Source organism: Amblyomma mixtum, chromosome 3, assembly GCF_055824585.1.
Source record: "Amblyomma mixtum isolate Tamu chromosome 3, ASM5582458v1, whole genome shotgun sequence".
Lineage (NCBI taxonomy): Eukaryota > Metazoa > Arthropoda > Arachnida > Ixodida > Ixodidae > Amblyomma > Amblyomma mixtum.
In genome coordinates this window covers 141,286,708-141,305,776 of record NC_143014.1, presented here as the reverse complement: position 1 = coordinate 141,305,776, position 19,069 = coordinate 141,286,708, and the positions used below count along the sequence as shown (strand labels likewise).

Here is a 19,069-nt window from a genome sequence, read left to right as displayed (position 1 = left end):
TAAGACATGACTAGCTTTCCTATTGGCCAAGTGATGAACACTAAAAAAACTAATATTTCGTAATTAACAGGCGCACTTTTAAAAGTAAATATGTTTTCAAAAAAAATGTTGTTGTTTAGATACTTTAAGAGGTTTTTTAATGGCATTTCGGAAGAGTAAAACCTTTTATTGGCGTCGTGTGTCGTCGCGTCTTCACTACTATGGCTTTTGCACACTGCGTTCGCGCGAAAGTCGTCTGCGCACACACGAACTACGTTTTCGGAATGAAACGCCTTAGTACTGCCACTCTGTGTTCCCGAAAAACTACGACTGTGCCGCAACAAGTAGCTCACCGCCCCATGATGCTTTGAGCGTCCATGTTGGCTGAAGTGCAGCGCCGCCAGCTTTCCCTCTAGGTAGTAGTAAGAAACTCTATGCCTGCGTGGCCGGCCTAGCTGCGAAAACCTGGTGCAGGAGGGACCGAAAAAAAAACAAAAAAACTAAGGCACTCTGTTTTGTAGAACATAAAAGAAAAAGCAATCTTTTTGCAAAATAAAACACCGTTATTATTATCAAAGTATATCAACCAACATTTACTTTAATTTTGAGTTCATTACCATTTTTACTTTTGACGCACTACATTACGATGCGGACGAAGAGCGCGAACAGTCGCCGCAGCCTTGGCTGCGTTGACTGCTATGTATGAAACGGAGTATAGCGTATATTGATTGGTATTTTCTCACTCCAGCAGCGCTTCGATGGGTCCCGTTCCCGATCCCGACAACGAACTTCTCCCAAAGAACTGCGGCCTACACTTCAGCGACCTCAACCACACACAGCTAGCGATGCTTTTGAGGGCTAAGGCGGCTGGTCTGGCAGGATAGTCCGAGCGCTGCGGAGTCGGCAGCGCCGCAAACGTACAAGACAAGCTACAGGCGCGGCAGCTGTCACCGCTGAGCCACCGTCACGACTGATGTGTAGAGACTGGTGCTTACGGGCATGTTTAAATTCTCTAATAATATTCCTCGTAGCACTGGTCATGGAGCCCAGCGTCTTGGTATGTTGACGAAACAAACATGCCGAGCGGTGCTCTTGCTAACGCAGAGGCTCGTGGAACATTAGCTAACCGTAGGTGTTTTCCTCGTAGCGCAGTCTTCATGCACGTTTGTCAGCCAGATCCGTGGCGATTTTCTGAAATTTCGCCGTCGCGCTTCTACTTGCGAGGTTATCCTGTGGTGGCGATACCAGTGTTTCAGTTCTTACTGTTTCCTACCTTACAAGAAGTGAAAGTCATGCTTTTGTGATTGCGAGCTGGCATTCTATTGATACAAGTCAACTTGAATTTCTCCTTAGTGTGCCTTTAACTGAGGTAGACGACCTTCGATAACTGTCGACGACCATCTCACACGCATCATTAAGCGGTGCGCAGTAGAATTAGGGGATAGGGTAGCTAGAAAGGATACTGGTAAGCTCTTTTACGAAACGAAATGAAATATATTATTAATAAAACTTGAAAGCATGAGCGCCTTTAACCCCAGTGGCAGTGCTACCGAAGTTAGTCAATAACTGTAAGGTGACTGACATAGGGAAGCCTCACATGCAGAGAATCGAGCATGCTCTAAAAAAAGAGATAGCCTGAAAGCGGTAAAGAGGAAACAAGGCATAGTCAAAAATCAGATGCATGCGTTAATAGACAAGGAGGGCAATGCCATTGCTGATATGGGTAAGAAAGTTCTTGTTGCTGGGGGGTTCTACACAGATTTATTCGGCAGCGAAAGTAATCAGGACAACAGTGACGGAGGCATTGGGGGATAGGAATTGGACATCCCTCCGGTAACGACAGAGGAAGTAAAGGAAACTTTAAAAGCAATGCAGAAGGGGAACGCCGCTGGTGAGGGCCAGGTGACTGCAGATATGCTGAAGGACGGTGGGGTGACTGTGCTAGAAAAACTGGCCAACCTGTATTAGCAATGCATCAGGAAATTGAGCGTACCAATGTCTTGAAAGAAAGCTAATAAAAATTTACTTAACCGATAAGAAAGCGGACGCCAAGGACTTTAAAAATTAGAAACCGATCAGCTGTGTCTGTCCGTTAGCTCTAAGGTATTTACTAAGGCAACTGCTAATAAAATCAGGGCAACCTTAGATTGCGGTCAATCAAAGGCCCTGACTGGCTTTCGCTAGAGCTTCTAGACAATAGACCATGTTCCCACTATCAATCAGGTGATAGAGAAATGAGCAGAATAAAACCAACCCCTATATATAGCTTCATAGATTTCGGGAAAGCATTTCACTTAGTCGAAACCTCAACAGTCATGCAGCCATTACGCAACCTGGATGTACAAGAGACATTTGTAAAAGTACTGGAAAATATCTATAGCGGCTGTGCAGTCATCATAGCCCTCCATGGTGGCTGTGCAAGTAATAAAAGCACAATTAAGAACGGTGTGAGGTAGGGAGACACAATCGCTCCAGTACTGTTCACTGCGTGTTCAGATAGGTGGATTGGGAAAAGTCCGGGATAAGAGTTAACGGAGAAAAGCTTAGTAAGCTGCGATTCGCTGATGACGCTGGATTGCGAAGTAACTCAGGAGAAGAATACCAGAACATGGTAGAGGACCTAGACAAGTAAAACAGAAAGGTGGGTCTAAAAAATTAATAGGCAGAAAACTAAAGTAATGTTGAGTAGTCTCAGAAGGGAACAGCAGTTTAAGGTAGGCAGCAAAACGTTGGAAGTGGTAGGGCAGGTAGTGGCCGCAGGCCCCGACCACGAGAGTAAAATAACTAGGAGAATATGAGCGGGGTTGAGTGCATTTGACAGGTACTCTAGATTGTGAATGGAAGTTTACCAGTATTCCTCCTGAGGAAAGCATATAACAGCTGTATCTTATCGGTACTCACCTATGGAGAGAATCGTGGAGGCCATCGAAAAGGGTTGAACTTAAGTATAGCGCAGCGAGCTATGGAAAGGAAAGTAAAGTTAAGAGACAGAAAGAGAGTATAATGAGTCAACAAATGCAACTAAGTGACATCTTAGTCGAAATCAGGAAGAAGAAATGGGCCTGGGCACGGCATGTAAGGGGAAGGCAAGATAGCTGATGGGTAAAGCATTGGATACCAAGAGAAGTCACGTGGACGGATGAGGAAGTTTTCAGGAATAAGGTGGCGGCAGCTGGCACAGGACGGGGTTAATGGGAAAGATATGGAAGATGCCTTTTTTCCTGCAGTTGGCCCAATTAGGCTGATGATGATGATGACGCCACGAAGAGCTGGAAAGGAAGCACTATAAAGTAGAACGCGAACAAGGGTTTGGAATATTTCAGCTGAAGTTAAAAATAGGAAATGGTCATGGGCAAACATATAATACTGATAAGTGATAACCGGTAATCTATGGGTAAGGTGCGTTTCCGGAGTTAAGGCAAAGGATGATGAGAAAATCTCTGCTATCACTTCTTACGTCTCCAACTTCCTCCTCCTGCTTACTTGCTTCATCGCAGTCGTTGCGTTGATGTCGCTTATTCTACTATTTTTTAAAGGCGAAAGCCTTTAATGCCTCATACTGTCGTTAGCAGACGCGTCGGCAGCCGTGTCGACAGATGCGTCGGCAGCCGTGTCGACAGACGCGTCGGCAGATTCGTCCGCCTTTCGGCGTCACTGCTTAAAAGGCTCAAGGTTCCAGCATGAATAAAGGCGCATCTAGTGAATGCATGGGCTTCATAAATAAAATAAAAGGAGTAAAGTCAAGAAAAGGAAAATAAAAATAAAGATAAAAATAAACAAAAATAAAAATAAAATAAAAATAAGACGTGAAAATAAAAATAAAAAACAATAAAATTAAGAAAAAGACCAAAAATAAATAAAAAACAAAATATGAAAAAAAAGTAAATAAAAACAAACAGTGGCCAGGAAACGCTTTCGCCTTGCAGCACTTTAGAGAGCCAAAGTGCCCCCTGAATTTTTTTGTGCTGCACTACCGTTGATTGTACTGCATTATCGCAAGACCAACGTGACATCGACTCTACTCTGCTCTGTGGTGTGTTCTCGCACGGCATGCGAGTTGCTGTGCGAACAATACGAAAATGGGACGAGACTTCCTGTGAGCACGCCTTGCGAAGTACTGATAGGCGTGGTACGCGTGGTGGAATCACGGATCTTTTGCCAACCCACTGACAGCAATCACACGCTGTGAGGAAAATACATCTATCGTCAACTCACTTGTACGCACAGGTTTCATCGCTTCGCGATGCGTCAAGTAACAGTCGAGCCCACTTACAACGGACGCAGATATAACGAACGCTTGCTTATTACGAATTTTTGCGATGTTACCATCAAAATATTCATTAGGGCAATGGCAATTCGTCTCAGATACAATGAACATCTGTTGCCACCCTACTCGGTTACGAGGAGGCGTCGTAAACTCGACCCCGAGGCTGGAAAAAACTCGCGCCTCCATCAAGCGCGGAGACCGAGGAACGTCTTCTCAGCCCCCGGGACACCGCCCCAGAAAGAAAATAAAAAGGCGGCATTTAAACTTTATGTAACTGCCGGTCAAGCACGCGCTGATCGCCTAGTGCTTGCATGTGCAACGACTGGCAAAAGCATTTAAAGTGGAAGCAGAAGTTACTGCGCGTGGTCGTGGATCAAGTAACGGCAGCGATTTGAGAAGTTTGAATGCCTTGCTGGCCACGCTGTGGTATTGTGCTGCTACCTTTTGTGCTGCTATCATGTATACAGGCAGCGCCAGATAGTAGACAGTGCAGCTGATACACTGAGTGTGCTCGTACGCTGCGCTGCTTTCGTCACTGCATGCGCCCAGAACGATGGATGATCGCATGTAGAGAGAGAGAGAGAGAGAGAAAAAACTTTATTTACACAGGAATTCGGGGCACGCCCCAGGGTCCCCGCACGACCCCACTGCACTCAAGTGTTTATGTTCCGAAGGTCCATAACACTGGCAGCACGGCCGGTGGCGATGGTCTGCACGGCCGGGTCCTCCGAGCGCAGCAGGGTCTCCCAGTACTCCCAGATCTTGAGGTTCTCTAGGTCCCGGGAGGGTCCGCCGGGCAGAGGGAAATGATGTGGAGGGAAGAGCCGAAGGGTTCTGGGCATAGAGCGCATGCCGGAGTGGGGAAGGAGGGATGCCAAAAAACTGGTTTAGGGACGGGATATAACTAATCGTGGTTCAAGCGTTCACGGCACTTGGTTTCAGGTCGACCACATTGATCAGATTTCTAGTGGTTGGGAAGTGCTCGTACTATGCGTAGAATGGCTTCGTCAGAGCATGGCTGTGCGATAATATCTCTGCGCAAATGTAGTCATCTGAGTCAACATCTGGCCCGCGTTGCCACAAGTCTACATGCGAACTCTCCCTTCACCTAGCTCGCATGCAGACTTGTGGCAACGCGGGCCAGATGTTGACTCGGATGACTGCATTTGGGCAGAGATATTATCGCACAGCCATGCTCTGTCGAAGCCATTCTACGCATAGTACGAGCACTTCCCAACCACTAGGAATCTGATCAATGTGGTCGCCCTGAAACCAAGTTCCGTGAACGCTTGAACCACGATTAGTTATATCCCGTCCCTAAACCAGTTTTTTGGCAGCAAGCTTTCGTCTCGGCGAGTAGAACTTGACCACCCTTAAGAGCCTAGACAGCGCTGGGGTAGATTCTACTTTCAAGGAGGACACACGCATGAAGCAATTTTCACGGAATTAAGGCAAATTTTCGCAGACTTAGCAATTTTTTCTGTATTAAGAGTAGTCCACTTACCATCGAATACACCGAACGCAATCCGCGTGACCGTCAGATTCATTAAAAGCGGGCTCGACTTTTATAATGACCGATGCGTCAAACTCATTCAGACGCACGGAAAACCCGCTGCAGCAGGTATGTATACAACAGCCAGCCTACGCTGACATCTTAACCATTGCTGCGCACGGTTACCTTTCGGGACTGTCTATATCTGTGCACACATGATGCACATACCCGGCACGCGCTGGTCTTGAGGTGATGCAATCAGTGATCTCGCCGCCCAAATAAATTATTGAATTAACGATGTCAGCATGGGCGGCGACTGCGACGAAACAGGCAGGCAATGTAAAAAAAAACATAAAGAAAGGAAGAAAAAGACAGAAATTGATCACAGGTGGCGCCATGGCCGCTGGAAGAATGCAGACATATTAAAGTATTTCAGATCCGTTTAAACGACTTAATTTCTGTTTGAGACTCCACAAGCAGCGCACTAATTAAGGCTCCAACGTTAAATGACTTTTAATAGCTAAAGAGCCTGAAATTGGTGCTTAGACTCTTTGTTGTCGGGTTTAGTATTTATTTATAACACAGAAGTCACTGGCAACGATATGGTGGTCGCAGTTAATGGGCTTGCCGAGCATTGCAACTGGTCGGCATACTTACCTGGTGCTGAGGCATCCTCGGTCATGATGGAGGAAGTACTTGAAACTGGGCTTGTTGGTCCTGTTCCCTTCCTCCTCCGTGTCTTGTTTTGCGCTCTCATGTCTTTCACGCATGATGGAGGAGCCTCCAGGAAGAGGCGTGGGCATTGCACTGGGCCCACGCTGACGCCTGCCACTGCTTCAATCGAGGCAGATGGGGCATGTAATTTTTGGTAGTGGGGGCTGCGTGCGCGCGGCCCCCTTACCTTGTTCAAATGCAAAAATCAGAATTGAATAAGCTTTTAGAGCGCAGAGCGCAGCTGCCCGTTCCTGCATTTCGCACCAAGGAGTAAGTAAAATCTGTAAGCATGAAATGCTTACGGGCATAACACATTGATAATAATGGAGTTGTCGGCAGGGGCGAACAGTCTTCTGCTGTGGCGTATCCGCAAGACTTTTCCACCTCTCCTTTTATCAGGCTCCATTGCTCGACTTAAGCAGCTGTGACGGTGGCGGCATTGAAATGCAGGGCGATGCAGAAGCGTAAGCGGACACGACGAGACGCAGGCCTGACAAGAATGTATATGCAGTGCGTGCGAAACTGTCTAAAGTGCGTAGAGGCGAAAGTGTTTTCCGCACCACTTTGCCTATGTGACACTGGTGACGTCACCATTGGATTACGTCACACATAATTGATGACGAAGTAATGGCAAATTACTAATTAGCGACTAGGTACTGATTAATGACTGAATACTAATTAACTGCTAATTAATGACACTTAAGCTTCGCCTTTAGGAGTGAAACGCTACAGCGTATTGTAGCGCTGCCAGGCAGTCCACGGAACGCCACCACCCGTTCGGCGCGATGCCTTGCCCTTTGAACGCGACGCTTTTTGAGGAAAGGAAATTACGCAGTAATTCTCTGTCATCTCGGTGGACACCCGAACCGCACCGTACAGGAAGGGAGGAACACCACCACCCGTTCGGCGCGAAGCTACCGGCGCTTGTATGCCGGTCCTGTAGGAGGGCTTAGAGAGTCTCGTTAAATCTCGTACAGTGCCGACAACGGGCGCTAAAAGCATTTTATGCTTAAAAAAATGGACCCAGAGGTGTCGCAGAAGATATTCTCGTGAATCAAGGCTTAGTCTTCTGAAACGCACCTAACCCACTAGAGATGCTGAACAGATATCAATCTCAACTCACCTAAAAGTGGTTGCTGCTTCTGCTAATCGTGATCATTATTTATACCTGCATTATGAGCAAAATCAACTGATTGTATAAGAAGGCCGTGAACTTGATGAGTAAAATTACGTTAAAGATTTCAATGTTGACATCAGCGGTCCTGCTCTTTTAAAGCATTGTGGGACATTGGCGCGTCAGCGAGTTTTGTGCTTTTTCGCAGGTAATCCGGGTTGTACATTTAGGCACCGTGTGAATTGTCTTTTTACGTTGTAGAAGACTTCAAGGTACACTGTAGCGCACGAAAACGAGGACAACAGGCTAGAAGACGAGATTACGTTTTTGGGCCCATGTATTCGCAAAACCGACTCGCCCAACTTTTTGTTATTGTAAGGTCTTAACAATGCAAACTCATATGGCAACTAACTGCCATTAGTTTGTCCTTAATGTCTGGACTGGCGCCTGGCATTATAGCATGTCTTCTTGAAACTATGAAATGTAAGGCATTTAGGTTGCTGTGAGACCGATATACTGCACAGACATGTGCGCGCCTAACATATCGTTCAAAGGAAGCGTGCCCTGCAGTGTTGGTCTTGAAGAGCTTTGATTTACTTCTGCACAAAACACTGCTGCGGACGCACTTTCAGCGACTAACCAAACAACATGGGACACGTCGCGGAAACGTCTAGCGCGGAGCGAAGGGGGAATGGGGGGTTAGGAACACGGCGTACCATTGTCGTCGTGGTATTCTTCAGCTATGATTTAGCACGGCAGGCAAGCAGACCCCGCGGAAGGCGGACAGCGTTCCAGCATGCGGTCGGTTGCGGTCGGTTAATTGCCACGCGCGCTCATTGTAACGAAGCTGTTCTTTCCCCCCTTCTTATACATTTTCTTTTCTGTAACGGTCTTTCTTCTCCAAGCAGGAAGAGAACTGAAAGGCACCCGGGGGTGCCATGAATGGGCCGACACGACTTGTCAAAACGGCGACTTCGCGCTCGAGAATTCCAGCTTTTGTTAAAGGCAGAGTGTGGTGGGGGCGGTCCAGAAGGGGAAGGAAAGAAGAGCGGTGGCGAGAGCGGAGGGGGGTTTCTTTAGAAATGGTTTTTAAAAGTTACGCTGGGTGCCGCTCGGACGAGAGGTGCGCAGAGAGTGAAGAGAAACGTAAAGCGAAACAGTACATCACGGAGGAAGGAAAGGGGGGGGGGGGGAGGGGGGGCACTTTGCGTAGTAAAGGTGGCACCGCAGAACGCCGGCGCTCTTCCAAGGGTGCGTGCACGCGGCAGTCAAGGGACGGGTCGTCGAAAGAAATCAGCATCCCGACACAGGAAGCGGGGAGAGGAGGACGGGGGCGGTGGGCGGCTGACCGCCGACGTGTTTATGGAGGAGCACCGGCTCTTGTCCTCCGCTGCTGCGGCCGCTTGGCGGCGGACAGGAGCAGAAGCGGGGAGAAGGGAAGGAGGCAGGCATTTCTGGAGCAATCGAAGTGTGGCCCGGCGGAGCGGGAGCGCATCTCCGGTGGGTACGCACTGGCAGTGATGCGCGATCCTTTCACGGGCTCCTTCGCGGCTTCTCTGCCTGCTCAAGTTCCTCGACTCATCCGCTCTTTCTTTTGGCGCACTTTGCTTTGTTTTCGTTTCTCCTGGTCGTCCCTTGGTTCTTTTGCGCTCTTATTTTTCTTTCCTCTCCGGCCTTATACCGTTTTCCTGTACTCGTTGCTCCTACTCTTGTATTCGGCCGTACTTTTTTGGTCTTCTTTTCCCCCACCCCCTCTCTCTCTCTGTTTCTGGTCCAGCACTGTCCTGGCAGGAAGAGCTCGATTTGTTGTCTCGCTAGCCTGAGTTTTCCTCCGAAGACGAAAAGACAAACGGTCGGTCCCGGGGATGAAAGGCTCTCACGGGACATCGGCGCAACTCAATAGAGGCGCACAGGAGGAAGTGCGCGCCTCTCCGCGCTCTGCTCGTTTCTTCTCAACTTGCGGTTAAATACCATGTTCGCTGCAACAGGCAGGCGGCGCTGGGCTCGATGAGGGACGGCCTGCCGCGAACGAGGCTTGTGCCAGGATGCTGACTTCATCCACCAGACGGCATCCTCTTTCCCTCCGCGTGCTCACGGCGGGTCGGCAGCGGTCATTCGCGGCCGCCAAGTCCGCCGGCGATCGGCTACGGAGGATTGGAGGACGGCCTGAGTAATCGGCAACCTCATGGTGTCAGTTCGACGGGAGTTATCTTTACTGAAGTTCCTTATACTGGCAGTGAAATAAGTGAACAGCAATTCTAATTGTTAAGTGTATGGAGCAGACAGGGGTAGGAGTATGAGGATCGCGTTATGTCGACCGTGAACTAAAAAAAAAACAGGCCTTTGGGAAAAAAAAGTAATTTAAATTTCGAATTGATATTGATGGTTTCATCGATGTCCGCTGCGATGACAAGCTTGATGGAGAGAGAAAAAGTGCTCTAAAAGAAAAGCAGGAACAGGCTGACTACTTTTTTTTCGGTGGGGGGACGACATTCAATGAGAAAGTCGTAGGACGTCAAAAGAAACCCCCAGTGGCTCATTTTTGTTAATCATAGCTCGGCGGAAGCGTTTCGCATGCGAGGAGGGTTGCAGGGTATCCAGACGTACATATGACATGGAAGCCTGAGGCTTGCAAACATTTCACGCTGATTTCCGGTTCCGAAGAGCTCGGTGCCTCGCCGCTACATGCGGCTTGGCAATCCAAACTTGGATCCTGGGGTACTCGCATTTGGCTCGGATCGGCGAAAAAGACACGAGTAGTAGTGAGACCAGAGGGCTAGTGAGCCCTGAAACTTGGGAACGTCAAAGCGGTAAATACCGAGTAACGGGTAGTAAGTCCGGCCAGTATCTTGCGTGGACCAAGCCCTAGTTATACCTTCATCCCATTAGTGACGCACGATCCATTGGTAGCCAAATCTCATCTTTATTTTCACGTATTTCCAAAAGGGAGCAGGTATCTCAGTATGTGCGGGAAAGGAGAAGTGACGACATTAAACTGGGGGACGCTTAAGCTTCGTCTTTAAGAGTAGATGGCCACAGCGTTATCGTGTCATGTTTTGCGTCACCTACTCAGTTAATTAATTCCTAATTATCATACTCATCATTACTCACGTACTCACCAGCACATGTCTCTAATACACTTCACTAAGTCAAGAACCACAACGCATTCACTAGGTCCACCTTTATTCAGCTTGATACAACGAGCCTTCGTGGCGTGTGAGTGATGTACCTGTCTCGAAATCCGAAGGTCCTGGGTTCGATTTATACCCAAACCTAAGTTATCCCAATTTTATTTTCAACTAAATTTTATTAATTATTTGCTTCCATCGGGATTTTTCGCTCACGGCGAACGACGCCGATGACAACACCGGCTTTTCTGCGAAACGAGGCGCTTAACGTTGTCGCGTTAAAACTGATTGCTAGCAGAGGACTATGTCATCGTCGGCATCTAGGCAGTTCCATAGCTTATGCTGGGTCTGAGCATCGTGAAAGGGTTTCCGCATGTGTACAAGCACCTCGGAGCAATAGCCGAAGCCTCTTCGGCGCGAGCGAAAATATTGGTCTGTGGCAGCCGAGGAAGGTTGGGGTGAGGGAACCTGGCTTTTACTGCCGCATGCACGCACCCTTTTTGATGAATAGTATTTCCCATGGAAGAATTATCTGTTTTCTTTTTTTTTTGTGTGCGTGATATATGAGGGAAGGTTGGCATTTCCACATTGTGGTAAAGCATGGGCCAGGCCGGGAAATGTGTCTTTTCGACAGGATTGGGCCAGGTCTGGGCTTGAAGCTGCGGGCTTGGGCTGGGCCCGGTCTTGAAGCTGGGCCCCGGCCGGGCTCGGGCCCGCACAAGGACTGGCTGTGTACGGCTATTTATTCATTATTCTTTTATGAAGTATACACTGGGCGTTCTTGGGGCGACACGGAGGAAACAGGGCCATGGTGTTGGCTTATTTACTTGTTTTTGGTGTCTGTTATAGTTTTATTTTCCTTACGCGAGAGAAACTGCAAACAATACTGATTCTTATTTTTTCTTGGGGCTAGGAAAAGGGGTCTGTTGCCCGGAACTTCGCGGAAATGGAGGAATACCGGCGCTAAAATCTTGACAGTGGTTCACTAGTAAACCACTAATACATTTTTTTTTGTTCGTGTGGAATGAGGGAAAGCTAATTTGTTGACCGAGTTTAATCCCATACAAGAGAAGGAACTGAAAAGAAAAAGCGCAAAATCCAGCAGCAGGCTGCACTGCAGCGGTGTTGTTAGTGGAGGGCTGTAACACCTGAGACACGGCCCATTGCACAAGCGCGTTCGCCTGCTAAAGTACGCAGCACCGCTGGCTTGGGCTGTTTGAGCTTTCAGCGAGCACACGCCTCTACCAGAAAGCGCTCCACATCTGCTAGGTTTCGTGTTCGCGCCCACAACTGCACATCTGTAGTCTTGAAAGAACCTCAGAAGAGCAAGGTTCCGGGCTAGTTGGTAATGCATTTAAAAGGAAGAAACAGCGCGGGGAAACACGGACACACGAAGAAACGACACACACACGAGCACTGACTCACAACTGACATTTTATTCTGGTGAAAAGACGCTTAAATAGAAAACATGAGAGGGTGGGTAACAGGCCTGCTGCCGCGATAACCGGCAATCAGTGTGGTCGCGTCACAAGATGGCAAAGACACACAACAGGGAACAAAAGAAGGTTGTAAGCGATAAAAAGACGGTGTAAAGGGCCGCGAAACGGTGGTCAGGTAGGTAACATTAACAAAAAACAAAAAAAAAACAATGAAAAAGTACCCAAAAGGGCGGGTAATGGTAAAAACTATGAAGGACACAGATCAAATTGTATAGGTGAAAACAAAAATATGTCTCTAGGTTGGTAAGACCAGCAGGTGTGGTTATCAGAAAAATAGGGGCTCTGGTCAAGAAATCTGATTGACTGATCGTTGGGTGTTTCATGCTTAAAAACAAGAGGTATGCATCGTTCGATGCATACCTAGAGGCAAGAAGGCACTCCTGCCGTTCGCGTCAGCCCACACAAAACTCGTCAAGCGTGGCATAGTAAAACTGGGCTTCCAAAACGCGCTGCGAAAATCATGTGAGCATTTCTTCCTGGACAGATTCAATAACCAGACCGATCGCCTTTTAGCAACAGGCTACCCTTTACAACTGCTAGTCTCCGTAGCTGGCTCCATGATCAAGAAGTCCCAGCAGCACATCGAACCTGATAGTTCGAACAATAAGCGCAGAAATGCTGTGGTAATGCCCTACCTCCACACAGTCAGTAGTCGTCTAAGAAAAGCCGCGCAGCGCGCCGACGTGGATGTCGTCTTCACGGCTCCCATGAAGCTTACCGCCCTCTGTTCCAAAGTGAATAAGCCTGGGGACACCCCGAGGGTGCAGGGTGACACACTCTGACCAGTATGTCCCCTGTGATTCAGGAATAATTTACTCTGTGCCAGTGTCATGTGGTAAGAGGTACTAGTGCACTGCACGGGCTCGGGCCGGCCCGAAAGCCCGGGCCCGGCCCGGCCCGCGGGCCGGGCCGGGCCGAGACATGATCTGTTTTGCCGGGCCTGGGCCGGGCCCGGGCCTGAAGTTGCGGGCCCGGGCCGGGCTCGGGCTTAAAGATGCGGACACGAGCTGGGCTTGGGTCCATATATAAACGGCTGGTGTCCGACTATTCATTCAATATTGCAGAGTGAAGTACACAACTGCGGCATTGGAGCTGCGACACGGATGAGCTATGGGTTATAGTATGCGCTGAGAAAAAAAACTAAGCTTTATTCGCAACTAGAGTGCGCGACTAGAGTGAAATGTAAGGCGGCGGCCATGTGCAGGGAATTAGAGCTGAACGGCTTAGCGAATAGCATTATTGACTCTAAGTTTAATGCCCTCACTGTGTTTTTCACAGCTAAAACCCATAAGGCAGATGCACTGTTTAGGTGTATAGTAAGCGAAAACGATACATGGCAGCACGTCCTCAGTAGGTACAGTCTTTGTCAAAAGTAACCAGGCGGCATGTTTTGCTTCTAGCTCGTATAGTGGAGCCCTTGCAGCTTCCCTCAAGCTTAAATAGTCGTTAAAGGTAAGGACTGGGGGTCTTCTTGCCTTCCAAAACCTTTTGATTATTAGGAAAGCAACAAGGGCTACACTATAGAAGCTAGAAGCAAACCATTCAGCCTGGTTACTTTTGACAAAGACTGTACCTGCAGAAACACCTAGGCTCTCTACAGGTCCATGACCCCTTCACTGTAAAAAACTCGCTACAGGTTGTACAGTTTCCCGAGGGTAATTCTTCAGTTGGGTATATGTTCTGTGTAGATGTGGAAGATCTGTTTTATTCTGTGCCCCACGAGGATTTGTTCGGTGTTGTTAGGAGCGCGATAGAAGAAAGCGGAGAGGTGGATTTCAAGAACTCATGTGGTCTTACAGTGGACAATTTTATGCGCGTTCTTGAATTTTATTTAGGTGTTACTTTTATCTTTTTTGAGAATAAATTTTATCGTCATAGACAAGGGATCTGCATTGGGTCCTACGTAGCCCCCGTGCTTTGTAACCTGTTTTTAGCTTTTATTGACCGCGCCCTTGAGCAAAGCTTTGATGGGAAGGGAGTGCTGAAAGTTTTTAGGTACGTAGACGATTTTCTTATTGGTTTGAAAAAACCAAACAACATTTCTTTCACCGACGCAGTTGGCAGCATCCTGGAGAGCTTTCAGCAGAACGGGAGGGGATTGAGATTTACGCACGAACACCCTTTACAAGGTTCGTTGCAGTTTTTAGACGCCAATTTTACTATAGGAGTTGATCATGTATGTTGGGAGTACGCTCCGAGGGCACAGAAAGAGCTTTTACCTTTTGATTCTGCTCACTCAAAAACTATCAAGAGGTCTATTGCCGGCCTATGCCTGGGGTCTGCTCTCTCGAAGTCGTGCCCGCATGCTGTGCAGTGTAGCTTTAATAAGCAAGTACACCGGCTACTTATGGCCGGGTTCTCCTGCGCGGTCATGGTTTCTGTGGCCGAGGCCCTACTTCGGAAAACCAAGCAGGTCATGTTCGCCAAAGCGAACGTACTGGAAAGGAACTCGTTCAAACCAGTAGTGGTTCCGTATATCCACAAGGTTGCCCATCATGTGAAGAAAGTGGCAAGCCGACACGGCGTTCCTGTGGTGTTCTCCGCACCGAAGAAACTCGCCCAACTTTGCTCACGCATTTCGTGCGGGTGGCTGCAGGGCTGCAGAGTGGCTGCAGGAAGAAGCACTCAAAGAAGTACGTCGACTGCTGTTCCGGTGTCGTTTACGAGATACCTTTGACCTGCGGTAGGGCTTACATAGGCCAGACTGGGCGGTGTGTCAATGACCGGGCGGGGGAACATTTGCGGGCATTAAGGGGTGGAGGGACACATTTGGCAGACCATTGTGCGAACTGCAGAGCGTGCGAGCCGCGGCTGACAAAGATAAAGATACTTGACAGAGGCGGTGATAAGACGGCACGTGAATTATTAGAAGCCTTTCACATCAGGAAGAGGGGGCATGACTGTGTGAGTGACACGTCAGTTAATATTTTGCAGGCAGAACACAGATACCTTGAGCACGCATTGTGATAAGACGATCTGTTTCTTTACTGCGCATGTCTCGTTTGATGTATATATTTTCGCTCTCTTACCTGCGAATAAATCAGATGAAGTTGGCGCCTGTCCTGTGTGTTCCTCCTCATGTGTGCGTGTTCCTGTGCGCTTGAATTCATTTCAATATAAGCTATGCACCATCTAGCCTAAACAGAAGTGTTGTTAAATTTATTCATGGACTTATTTATTTCTTTATTTGCACACCGCGGTGGCTTAGTGGTCAAGGCGCTTGATTACTGAGCCGGTGAACCAGGGTTTGCTCCTAGCCTCCGCGGCCGCATTTCTATTTAGGCGGCAAGCATGACAGCCATGTACTTTGTAGTATCATTGCTCGTTGAAGAAACTCAGGTGGTCGAAATTATCCGGAGCCCTCTGCTTCGGTGTCTCTCACAGCCTGACTCCCCTTGGGCCCTTAAGCCCCAAAAACATAGCTTTTATTTTACAGCTATATTTTCCTCACGCAAGAAAATTCGCGAACTAATGATCGTTTGGTTTTCTTTCTGATCAGCGTACCGGAACGTCTCGTAAATGAAATAGCCACAAAAGCTCGCGAGAGTTTGTAAATCCCATCTCATAATCACATCTATCCCTCCTCGCTTCTTCAGCCTGGTTGACATGACACGTGTTTTGCCCTGTAAGGTATCACGTGGTTCGCGCGTTATCTTCTCCTCCACCAGCAAGAGTAAAATTTAACCGGTCCTAATTGGCAATTGATCGTTTGTCATCCCAAAGCATACCTATACACTATTAGAAATGAATTCTGGAAGGACGTATTAGTTTAGGACGCTTATAGTCTTCGAAACACACACCGTGAATTACTCAAGCCTTTTAGCTTTTCTTTTCTGCTGAAAGGCGACCAGTTCGGCTATGAGTTCAACCTGTGAGATCGCGTTCACTAAAAAAATGTCATCCCACTGCTTCCGGGCGGCAAAATATAAGTGATTAAAATCATTTGGGAATGCAAAGTAGTCTATTACGCGCGTATGCAGCCCTTTTTATTTGGCTTCAGGAAATTCCGAGTTTATCTTTGCGCACCTACACAAGATCACTCTCTAAAAGAGGGCCTGGCGAGCACTACTCTATTAATCACTTCCTTCTGGGTTAAAAAGAACCAACTTTCTGCAAGCCAAACTGTGGTTTCAGACCCTTTGTCGGCCAGTTTCTTATCGGTCTAGTAGCAGTCTACTTGCTCAGAGTGAGCAGTATACCTCAAGCGTTACTGTGAAACGGGCCGGGCCGGGCCTGGGCTGGGCTTCACTCCGGGATTCACGGGCCGGGCCGGGCTCGCTAGAGCGATAATTTAGCGGGCCTGGGCCGGGCCCGGGCTTGAAGCTGCGGGCCTGGGCCGGGCTCGGGCTTCAGGTCTCGGGCCCGGGCCGGGCTTGGGCCTCAGATTCAGGCCCGTGCAGTGCTCTAGAGGTACATCGGTCAAATGGGAAGGTGTATCAATATCAGGCTCCAAAAACATCAAAACAATGTTAAAAGTGTAGCCATTTCTGGGCACGTACGTGGCTAAGCACTATAAGAAGCGAAAAATTGAAGAAAACACCCCTGAAGGAATCTGCGCCCCTGACTTTAATCGTTGCATCACTATTGGGCGAGGACGAGATAGGTTGACGAGGGAAATCGTTGAAGCCCTAAAATCCATTATGCTGGTCAAGAATGCGTCAGTGCCCCATCCCTCTCCTTGTCAAATAAAGAGCTGGGTTTTCTGGGTGACTTGACAAACACCTAAGGTTTCTGGTGCGCCACACACAGCTGATTAATTCACGGAATCATCGTTGGTACTGCTTTTATCTTGCTTTTAGTTTCACACCCCCTTTTGGGCACGTTTTTAAAACTTTTACCTTCTTCACGTATATATATTTTTTACAGTTTTATGTTTTCACCTGTACAATTTCATCTGTACCCTTCATAGTTTTTTCCATTCCCCGCCCTTTTGGGTACTTTTCATTGTTTTTTTATTTTTTTGTTAATGTTACCTACCTGACCACCATTTCGCGCCCTTTACACCGTCTTTTTATCGCTTACAACCTTCTTTTGTTCCCTGTTGTGTGTGTTCTTTGCCATCTTGTGACGCGACCACACTGATTGCCGGTTATCGCGGCAGCAGGCCTGTTACCCACCCTCTCATGTTTTCTATTTAAGCGCCTTTTCACCAGAATAAAATGTCAGTTGTGAGTCAGTGCTCGTGTGTGTGTCGTTTCGTGTGTCCGTGTTCCTTCGCGCTATTTCTTCCTTTTAAAAGAACCGCTGGAGAAGGACAGATTGCTCGACTGCCAGCCGTCGGTTCCAAGACAGTACTTGGTCATCTGCCTTCGCCCCCTAAAAACACATCTCTACGTTACGAGAAACGCCATTGCGGAGGAGAATATTAGTTTATGAGACTTCGGGCCTTCAAGGTTATAGTTCGTAATAAGCAGGCGCTTTGGTTTTTCGTTTCCATAGAAACGCGGCCAGTGCGGCCATGAATTCAACCCGCGAAATCGTGCTCATTAAAAAAAGAAGTGTCACTGCTGCGCCATCAAAGTCGATATAATACTTGGACATCGTAAACAATGCCGTAAAAAATGGCTGATTAAAAATCCAGAGGTAACGCAAAGTTTATTGCGCGTGTTTATTGCGTATTTTCAATCGGCTCTCATAACTTGGAGGCTATTTACAGGCGAGATCACTGTCCAAATAGCGCAGCGGGCGAACTAGCCGGCCTTATTTTCTCCTGTTTTATGCTTACAAAACCATTTTTTTTTTCGAGTGATATTGCAATTTGAGTACCTTTACCAGCCACTTATTTATTGTGTACCCCGATAAAAATTGCACTCAGTCAGCAATTTACCTCTTTAACTGCAGCGGGAACGGGACGGGGCCGGGCCTTACGTCGAGCCTAGCAGGCTGGGCATTTTCTCAATAGAGTGATAATGGAGAGGGCCCGGGACGGGCCCCGGCTTGAAGCTGCGGTCCTGGGTCGGGATCAGGCTCAGGTCGAGCTCGGGACTGAGAATGATGGCCTGAGAATGAGAAGTCACGTGTAGTTTGTCTTGGCGTGTTTGTTAGCAAGAGCTGTTTATGTACACGTGCTGACATAAGTAAACGGAGAACGCGATTCTGTTACTAAACGCAATCACGCTTTCCCTATCAGAGATAAATAGGCATTTTATGTCCATGAGAAAGGGCACTGGCGTCCCCTACCAGCATGCCCACGTCATAGAAGCCGCCGCTGTGGCTCATTTGTTATGGTGCTCGGCTGCTGACGAAAGACGCGGGTTCAATCCCGGCCGCGGCAGTCGTATTTCGATAGAGGCGAAATGCTAGAGTCCTGTGTACTGTACTTTCACAGTGCCTGTCAAAGAATCCCAGGCGGTCGAAATTATCGGGAGCCTTCCACTTCGGCGTCCCTCATATCCTTAGTCGCTTTGGCGCGTTAAAAAAAAAAAAAGAAAACCATAAACACACCATAATGACGATTTCATTCAGGCAAAGCGAGAAAAATGTCGTGCTCCGTTTACTTTGTCCCCAACTGCACAAGTAATCAGCGCACAGATGGCAGCGTCTAAAGTAGTTGTTGCAGTATGAAACACTGCCGCCGTACAAAAAATAACCGCGTGTAAGTTATTAGGCCGTTAGACGGAAACGTATATAAGGTTGTTGCTAAAAGCGTGTTGCGCAGAAAACCGGAATAAACTAAAAAAAAATAAAGATTTAATTTCACTAATACATCAGCCTGCTCGTCTATTCACGGCATTGTCACCACCGCGTGGAAATATGAACATCAATATGAAAGAATTTCCAACACAGAGCCAGCGTGCGGCTGGACAGCTTTTGGCGTGCGCAATGGGTGCGTATTTCAGCACTGTAGCTAAGCATAAAGGAAAGCCTGTAATTACT

At 47.9% G+C, this 19,069-nt stretch overlaps 1 pseudogene; it reads left to right on the top strand.

The window, feature by feature from the left end:
• The first annotated feature begins 6,387 nt into the window (after positions 1-6,387).
• On the top strand, positions 6,388-6,636 carry LOC149352179 (U1 spliceosomal RNA; annotated as a pseudogene).
• The last annotated feature ends 12,433 nt before the right edge of the window (positions 6,637-19,069 follow it).